This window comes from Hordeum vulgare, chromosome 7H, assembly GCF_904849725.1.
Source record: "Hordeum vulgare subsp. vulgare chromosome 7H, MorexV3_pseudomolecules_assembly, whole genome shotgun sequence".
Classification (NCBI taxonomy): domain Eukaryota; kingdom Viridiplantae; phylum Streptophyta; class Magnoliopsida; order Poales; family Poaceae; genus Hordeum; species Hordeum vulgare.
In genome coordinates, this window is record NC_058524.1 from 263,891,682 (window position 1) to 263,901,363 (window position 9,682).

Consider the following 9,682-nt stretch of genomic DNA (forward strand, 5'->3'; position numbering starts at 1 on the left):
CGGATGAGATCACGAACGTCACGAGGGTTTCCGGAATGGTCCGGAAACGAAGATTGATATATAGGATGACCTCATTTGATTACCGGAAGGTTTTCGGAGTTGCCGGGAATGTACCGGGAATGACGAATGGGTTCCGGGAGTTCACCGGAGGGGGGCAACCCACTCCGGGGAAGCCCATAGGTATTTGTGGGGGTCACACCAGCCCTTAGTGGGCTGGTGGGACAGCCCACCAAATCCTATGCGCCAAGGAAGAAAAAAATCAAAGGAAGAAAAAAAAAGGAGGGAGAAGTGGGAAGGGGGAAGGACTCCCTCCCACCAAACCAAGTAGGACTCGGTTTGGGGGGGGAGAGTCCTCCCCCCTGGCTCGGCCGACCCCTTGGGGTTCCCTTGGACCCCAAGGCAAGGTCCCCCTCCCTCCTCCTATATATATGGGGCTTTTAGGGCAGATTTGAGACGACTTTCTCACGGCTGCCCGACCACATACCTCCATAGTTTTTCCTCTAGATCGCGTTTCTGCGGAGCTCGGGCGGAGCCCTGCTGAGACAAGATCATCACCAACCTCCGGAGCGCCGTCATGCTGCCGGAGAACTCTTCTACCTCTCCGTCTCTCTTGCTGGATCAAGAAGGCCGAGATCATCGTCGAGCTGTACGTGTGCTGAACGCGGAGGTGCCGTCCGTTCGGTACTAGATCGTGGGACTGATCGCGGGATTGTTCGCGGGGCGGATCGAGGGACGTGAGGACGTTCCACTACATCAACCGCGTTCTCTAACGCTTCTGATGTACGATCTACAAGGGTACGTAGATCACTCATCCCCTCTCGTAGATGGACATCACCATGATAGGTCTTCGTGCGCGTAGGAAAATTTTTGTTTCCCATGCGACGTTCCCCAACATCATAGTCATTTATCATGTTTTGTAGTCTGTAGCGGAACTACCTTGTTTGGATGCATGATGTAACTCTGATATATTTATGAGATGGCAGTTGAATCCCTTATTGTCATTCTACTATTATTATGTATGTGCTATGTTACCGTGCTTGTGAAACGCTTAGATGCGCTCCTTCCAATTTTGGGCCTCGTTCCCTAAATCGGAAAGGACCGCATCTTAGTCATTACAAGTTGGTAATGAGAGCCTTACGACCATAGGAGCCTTTGTGTGATCGTACATGGCCGAGTCGAGTCTAGTAAAATGTTTTGAGTCTTAGTTATATCGGAGAGTAGGATTCTTTTTTCTCCTCTTCCATGCTCTGGTGAGGTTCCCGCCTTAGGAAATCTTAATTCTACTCCTCTTCTTGCTCAAATTTTTTTAGGATCACGTGGGTACTTTTGAAATCTATATGATTTCGATGTGACGGAGTTCTGTCTTGGTGCCTCTGTGTGCCTTGATTTCTTCCGGGGAGTTGAGCTCCAGGGGATTCTTGCGCACATCACCACCATTCAGATTTCTGAGTATCTAAGAACGAAGGATGTTCGTAATTGCTTCAATACTAGTAGTGGCGAGATAACTCCGATGTCCCCAGTACTGGTGCAGATTGTTCGGGAGTACTGCCATACTTTGTATCATTGTGATCACGAGGGTCTGTTGTAGATGAAGGTTCAAGATTCTGGTTGTGTGTTGACGGATGTGATACAGGTGATGGGTTATTATAGGAGTTGTGTGATATTACTCCTTGTATCCGTGTACCAGATTGCATGACCAGATATTTCGGGAATTCATAGGTGGGATATCAAGTAGTAACTTATAGGACAATCTTCCTACAGATGTATGATGTGAGGTTGGGATTTGAAGTTCAGTGGGTATGTTTGTTCACGGTCGTCTTACAGCGGTTCTCGTTGTGTCTTAAAGAGTCCTTCTAGCTCGCTACGACACGGGGATACTTCGTAAGTCGTGTGCACTACCTTGCACAAGATGGCTACTGTAAATTCGAGCCCGTGCGATCTTATCCACGAAGATATCGGATGAAATCTCGATCATATGTTTGTTCCGAGCAGTTCTAGCTCATATTTGTTGCAAGTGGCCTTTGTCAGAATTTTGTTGACCGTCACTTTGAGGAAGCATTCTTACTATTTTGTTCGAGTGCAATTGCTATATTCCTGTTAAGATATTCCTGTCATTTTGATTCATCTATATCTCCAATTTATTATGTGGGCTAATGTGTTGTCCGTCTTTAGGATGGCTCCACCAACTCGTCAGAACCCATGGCGTGAGGATGTGCCGCCACCACCTCCTCCTCCGGAGAATCATCCTCCACCGCCGCCTCCTCCTGCAGAGGCTTGGCAAGCGGTGATGGATGCTACAAATGCAAACACTCAGATGCTGCTACAGTTGTTGGAAGAGAGGGGTAATCAGCAGCAAGGCAATTTCCAACATGGTGACAATCAGTTTGCTAATCTGAGTCAGTTCCTATCGAATCAGCCGAAGACTTTCACTTCCTGTGACCAGCCGTTTGATGTTGAGGATTGGATCCGCGACATGAACAAGCATTTTGAGTGCAACAATGTTCGTCCTGAGGATTTCGTTAAGTTTGCAACATTCCAGATGAAGGGGCAAGCATCTATCTGGTGGCAACAGTTGAAGGATTCCAGGGGCGCTAGAGTGATCACTTAGGATGAGTTCTGTCGTGACTTCAGATCCCACTACATTCCGTCCAGCTTCGTGGAGGAAATGCGTGAGAAGTTCAGGCGCTTGAAGCAAGGTGGTAACTCCGTGTACAAGTACAATGTCGAGTTCCATGTGCTAGCCCGATACCCTTGCAGGATATCCCTGATCAGAAGAGCAAGATTTATCAGTTCAGAGGTGGCTTGAAAGAAGATTTCAGTTAGCTCTTGCTTTGCACGATCCTGAGGAGTTCGACAAGTTCTACAACTTAGCTCTCAGGGAAGAGGCAGCCTTGCTCGGGGTGGAGAATTCTAAGAAGCGCTTCATAGATTCCAGCTCTTCCACTACTCAGGTGGTTCAGAAGCAACAGAAGTTTTGGGTGTCTCCTCCTCCTCCTCCTCGGCACTCGCAGCAGCTCAAGCATTCTGGTGGTCGTGGTTCTTCCCACCGACCCAACCCAGTCTTTCAGCAGAGATTCCAGGATCAGAAGCAAGGGCCTACTCAGACACAGTACCGTCAGCCAACAGAGGTTACTTGTCACAAGTGTGGGCAGAAAGGTCACTATGCCAACAAGTGCACTTCTCAGCTCCGTCTGCCGCCCCTCCTCTAGGCAAACCTACTAGCAATGCTCTCATGAAGTTCAACCCCAGGTCAGCTCGAGTCAACATGGTGAATGAGGCTGAGGCAGAAAACTCATCAGATGTGATCATAGGTAACCTCCTCGTCAATGATATTCCTGCTAAAGTGTTATTTGATTCTGGTGCTTCGCATTGCTTCATGTCATATCCATTTGCATCCAAACATAATCTGCGTCAGGAGCAGTTGTCTAAGCCGTTGGCAGTCGTTTCTCATGCGAAGCATTTGAGTTCTAGTTTGTTTGTTCCAGGTGTTTCTATCAAGATGGGTAGCTATTCTTTTCTGGCATCTCCTATTGTCTTGGGCAATTCCGACATTGATTTGATCCTTGGTATGGACTGGTTGGCCATGAACAAGGCTTCGATTGATTGTGAAGATAAAGAAGTGAAGCTTACCCACTCTTTGGAGGACGTGATTATATTCGCGGCGCGCGATGATACAATCCGTCTGTTCTCGTTGAATGAAAAGGGTGAGATCAATCCTATTTCGCAAGTCCCAGTGGTCTGCAAATATGAAGATGTGTTTCCAGAAGAGCTGCCAGGCATGCCTCTGCACCAAGAAGTTGAATTTGTCATAGAGCTTGAGCCAGGTACTGAGCCTGTGGTCAAACGGCCGTACGAATTGGGTCCAGAAGAGTTGAAGGAACTTAAGAGGCAACTCGATGAGCAGGAGCGATTGGGTCAGATCAGACCGAGCTCGTCTCCGCGGGGTTGTGGAGTTCTGTTTGTCAAGAAGAAGGATGGCACGGACCGGTTGTGTGTCGATTACCATCCATTGAACAAGAATACAATCAGTAACAAATATCCACTTCCGAACATAACTAAGTTGTTCGAACAGTTAAAAGGGGCTAAGATCTTCTCCAAGCTCGATCTCAGAATGGGCTATCATCAAATTTGCATTCGCTAAGAAGATATTCCGAAAACTTCTTTTAGGACTAGTTTTGGCTCGTATGAGTATACGGTCATGTATTTCGGTCTCGCAAATGCTCCTCCGACATTTTGTCAATCGATGAACTACATATTCTCTCTGTTCAAGAATGACTTCGTCTTGCTCTACCTCGACGACATTCTGGTCTTTTCTGAAACTGAGGAAGAAAATGAAGAACATCTCAGATTGGTACTTGATAAGCTGAGCGAGTACAAATTGTATGCCAAGTTTTCCAAGTGTGAGTTCTGGTTGAAAGAAGATGTCTATCTTGGGCACATTATCTCTGCCGAGGGCATCAAAGTTGATCCGTCGAAGGTGCAGGCCATTATTGAATGGGAGCCTCCGCAGAATGTGAAGCAGCTTCGAAGCTTTCTCGGGCTTGCATGCTATTGCAGAAGGTTCGTTGAGAACTTCTCCAAGATTGCTAAGCCGCTCTCCAGTCTTCTTTAGCAGGGTGTGAAGTATGCTTGGTCTCCAGAGTGTGAGTTGGCCTTCGACACACTCAAAGAGAAGCTCACCTCTACTCCAGTCTTGGTTCCTCCGGATGATTCCAAGCCTTACCAGGTGTTCTGCGACGCCTCTCTTCAGGGTCTTGGTGCAGTTCTGATGCAAGAGAAGAAGGTGGTTGCTTATACCTCCACGCAGTTGAAGCCAGCGGAGAAGAATTATCATGTGCATGATCTTGAGCTAGCAGCTGTGGTACACGCTCTGATGACTTGGAGACACCTCTTGTTGGAACGAAAGGTTGAAGTCTTCACCGATCACAAGTGTCTCAAGTACATCTTCACTCAGCCTAACCTGAATCTCCGGCAAACTCGTTGGGTGGAAATGCTCCAAGATTTTAATCCGAGTGTTGAGTACACAGGAGGCAAAGCTAATGTCGTGGCAGATGCCTTGAGCAGGAAGGCGTACTACAACAGTCTCATTTTGAAACCTCTTGCAAACCTTCAGTTAGTGCCTCAGGGATTTCTTGCAAACCTTCAGATCTCTCCTACCTTGGAAGATCAGGTCCGAGCAGCACAGCTTCTTGATGCAATGGTGAAGAAAGTCAAGATTGGCGTGGCAAAGGGTCTTCCCAAATATAAGTGTTGCAGTGTTGATGCCAAAGACACGTTGTTCTTTGAGGATCGTCTTGTCGTTCCGAAAGGTGATCTTAGAAAGGTAATCATGGAAGAAGCTCATAACTCTCTGCTCTCTATTCATCCTGGAAGCTCCAAGATGTATCAGGACTTGAAACAGACCTTCTGGTGGACTCGCATGAAGCGTGAGATTGCTCAGTTCGTAAATGAATGTGATGTATGTCGAAGGGTGAAAGAGGAGCATCAACGTCCACTAGGTCTTTTGCATCATTTGCCCATTGCCGAGTGGAAGTTCGATCATATTGAGATGGATTTCGTCACCGGGTTTCCGAAGTCCAAGAAGGGTAATGATGCCATCTTCGTCATCATCGACAAGTTGAGTAAAGTGGCTCATTTTCTTCCAGTCAAGGAATCCATTTCGGCAGCTCAGCTTGCAGAGTTGTACACTTCCAGGATAGTGTCCTTGCGCGTCGTGCCTATGATGATCTCTTCAGATCGCGGAAGTATCTTCACTTCCAAGTTCTAGGACTCTTTTCAGTCTGCGATGGGCACGAAGATACGCTTCATCACAGCTTTTCATCCTCAGACTAGTGGTCAAGTGGAGCGAGTTAATCAAGTTCTTGAGGATATGCTGGGAGCCTGTGTTATCTCTTTTGGCATGAAGTGGGAGGATTGTCTGCCTTTCGCTGAGTTCTCGTATAACAACAGTTATCAAGCTAGTTCTAGCAAGGCTCCGTTTGAAATTCTCTATGGTAGGAAGTGCCTACCCCGCTCAACTGGTCCGAGACCGGCGAGCGTCAGATTGTTGGGAATGACTTGATAGAATAAGCTGAGGAGATGTGTCGGGTCATTCGCGATAACCTCAGAGCAGCTCAGTCCCGTCAGAAGAGTTATTATGATAGCAAGCATCGTGACATGTCATATAAGCTTGATGACTTCGTCTATCTCAAGGTGTCGCCTATGAAGGGTACGCAATGCTTTGGCATCAAAGGAAAGCTTGCACCTCGTTTCGTTGGTCCATTCAGAGTTGTTGGTAAGAGAGGCGACCTTGTGTACCAGCTTGAGCTCCCGTCAAACTTTGCAAATGTGCATGATGTGTTCCATGTCTCTCAGCTCCGGAGGTGCTTCAAGACCCCCGAGCGCACAGTTCATCTTCAAGACATCGACCTCCAGCCTGACCTATCATATCGTGAGCATGTAGTTGCGGTTCTCGAGGCAACTGAGCGCAAGACCTGCAACAAGACTGTAAAATTTCTCAAAGTGCAGTGGTCAAACCATTCCGATAAAGAGGCTACTTGGGAACGCGAGGATCACCTCCGTTCTGAATTTTCGGAGTTCTTTCACGCGTAGATCTCGGGGCAAGATCTTTTTGTAGTGTGGGAGAGTTTGTAATGCCCCAAGAGTGTATGTTTCCCTATTTGGAACCTTCTCCATGTGGGTCCAACTTGTGATTGTTATGAGAGCTTCTATGTGTTATGATTTCATGTGTCACCTTGCATTATTCTTCCTTTGCATGCATGCATCACTTTCATTTCATCCTTGTCTTGGTTTGTTGCCTTGTGATCATATGTGGTGATGTGTTGACATGAGTTGTCATGTGATGATGTGTGTGATTATTGGAATGTGTAGGTGTGGTTGGATAGTAGGAAGAACTTTGTGGTTTGCATAGGCTTCAAAACCATCTTCCTCTTATTTATCTCAAGGTCAAGTTCCTCTTGTTCCATTCCTATTTCTAAAATGTCGATGCGTTAGCATTGTTTTGTGGTGGAGATGAGATGTAGATTTGCTGTTTTGAAAAGGTGTTTTAATGGTGCAAATAATTACAAAACAGAGCCAATAATACTGTTTTGTAAATATTTAGTTGCTCCAAATAATTCTTTTCCATTTTATTCAAATAGGTCATAATTTCTTATGACCAGGGGCATTTTTGTTTTGTTTTTAACCCCAACAGATTTGTCTTTGCTTTATTATCTTTCTCTGGTCATTTTGTAATTGAAAATCCCCAGGGAATTATTTTCCTTCTATTCGGCGCCTAACTAGTGGGCCTCCTCCCACTAGCAGGCCCAGCTGCCTCCTTCTCCTGTAGACGGTGTCCTGTTCTCCTTCCTCCGTCAGTCTTTCTTCAGAGACAGAGGCAGGGCAACGGCTACAGATGCCGACACGAACGTCGAGGCGCGTCCCTCGCCTCTCCCCCTCCATAAAAGCCCCCCCTTGGCATCTGTGCAGCTTAGGGTTTCCCTCTCGCGCCGCCACCTCCATCCCATCGCCTTCTCCCTCACTGTCGACGACACCAGGTAAGGGGATCGACCTCCTCCGCCATGGCCGAGAGATAAGGAGCTCTTCGCCGTCGCGCCCGTACATCTTCTTCCCCTCCGACACCTCGGCGAGCTCGCGGGTACTTCCAGGAGCCCATTCCCGCGGCTACTTCGACGAGATCGGCCTGCTTCCACTCCCTCCACGACGGCGGCTTTCTTCCCCGACGAACTTCCCCGAGCGGCTATTTCCCCCTTCTTCCTCTACTTCCTCTCCGGCCGAAGCATCCACCTCGTCCAGTAGGTGAGGTAGATCCATCTCCCCTTCCTCCCTGTCTCAGATCGCGAGCAGTAGGCCATAGGCTCGACGCCGTTCCTTCTCTGTCGCTGGAGCCGCCGTGTCACATCGAGCCGTCGCTGTAGGGCCTCTCGAGCAGAGCTGCTAGTTGAAATGGAACCGTCGGAACTCCTATTCCCTTCCATCGAGCAGCCATAGCTGGATTTGTAGCGTGTCGCCGGCGAGCACCGTCCCGTGTTCCGGCCACCGTCGGGCAGAGGATATGCACGAGGGGGTACTCAAGAGAGTTTACTCCCCTCCCTTGTTAAGATCCCATCGAGCAGCAGAGTGGTAGAGGTGGTTTTGGTGTAGTGTCAGGTCGGGGGTTCGATTCCCCTCGGCACCCCTTTTGCCTTTTATTTTTTCGACACAGTAGCTTAGCCCTTTTGTTCACTACATATGATTCCATGTAGTTTTTCTTTTCTAGTTTGTGCCCTTTTGTTCTATGCAAGTGCCCATGTATTATATATGTTTTTGGGGTAGAATCATCCCAGGAATCCATTGGTGAAGTAATTGTTTCCTTTGGAACACTTTTTGGAGATGACATATATCCGATTTGTTCTATGTTTGGAGCTTGGTTCCGTAAGATGTGGTGAGCCGAAGAGGTTGATTCCTTGTTGTGGCATTAGAGGGTGACCCCCTCTATGGCATGTTGGTTTTGTTTCATGCTTAGTAGTTCTTATGTGCAAGTTGTGCCTAGTCAAATTAGGCATGTGGCTGAAATTTCACTAAGTCTGAGAATCTGTTTATATTTTCTTCTCCTGTTTTTGAGCTTGTAGAGATCCATGTGTTGGGAATCAGCCATAGCTTTCAACTGCGAAGTTGTAGCTTTTGTGTTTGTCTAGCTCTCTGTAAATTTTCATTCCATTTGGAGTCGTGTAGATATTGTTTTGGCTGCTGTCAAAATGCTTTAGAGCATAAACAACTAGTGAGAATCTGGAATTTTCACCAAGTCCCTGAAAACTGATATTTTTGGCCAAGTTAGGAGCTATGTAACTTTCTGTGTGAAACTCCTTTGCATTATCTTTTTGCTTGTGCTTGTAGTACTCTTGGATAGCTTCTTCCACATATATTATTTGGCATGTTTGAGTGGTTGTAGGTGCTTTGCATGTAGCTCTCAAAAGGCTATGATGCTGTTTATGGCAGATTGTATAGTTTTGATGTTTTGATGCTTGTGTGTGCATAGTTGATGGTGTGGTGATATTCTTTGCACCATCCCATCCATGTTGGTTTGTTTTATGTCTTGGCAACCTGGAAATACCATAAGTATGCTATTGGTGTGTGTTGTGAAGGATTTGACACGTAGGACTATATTTCTTGTTTTGTTGTTTCCTGTTGATCCGTAGCTCCGTTTGTAACGTTCTTTATATGGTTTTGCATCGTTTTCACGTGACGCATCTGTTCATCTCATCCTCATGCATGTCAAGATAGCTTAGAGTGCAGTTCTGTCCAGGAACTTGTATTTACTTCTCATGCTTGTGCTAGTGATTGAAATAGAGATGCATGTTCATTTTCATCTCATGCATCATATGCTTGTTGCATCTTGAGGTGTTGTTTTTCATTGGATGCTATATTTATTTTGGGTAGCTCCGAGATCGGAGATCAAGTACGTGGATCCGAGAGAGTACGGGCAGGACGAACAAGAGAAGTTCCAAGCTGAGGACATCATAGGCAAGATGATATGACCTTTATTCCATCTCCAGACTTGTTATGCTAGATTCATGTTTCCTTCGTCATATGCTCGCTGCCTACCACTAAAATAATTGCCCCCTGAATTGCCATGAAACCCAAACACTTATCCCTTCCTAGCAAATCTTGAATGGCTAAGTAGGCTTTGCTAAGCTTCTAGTGT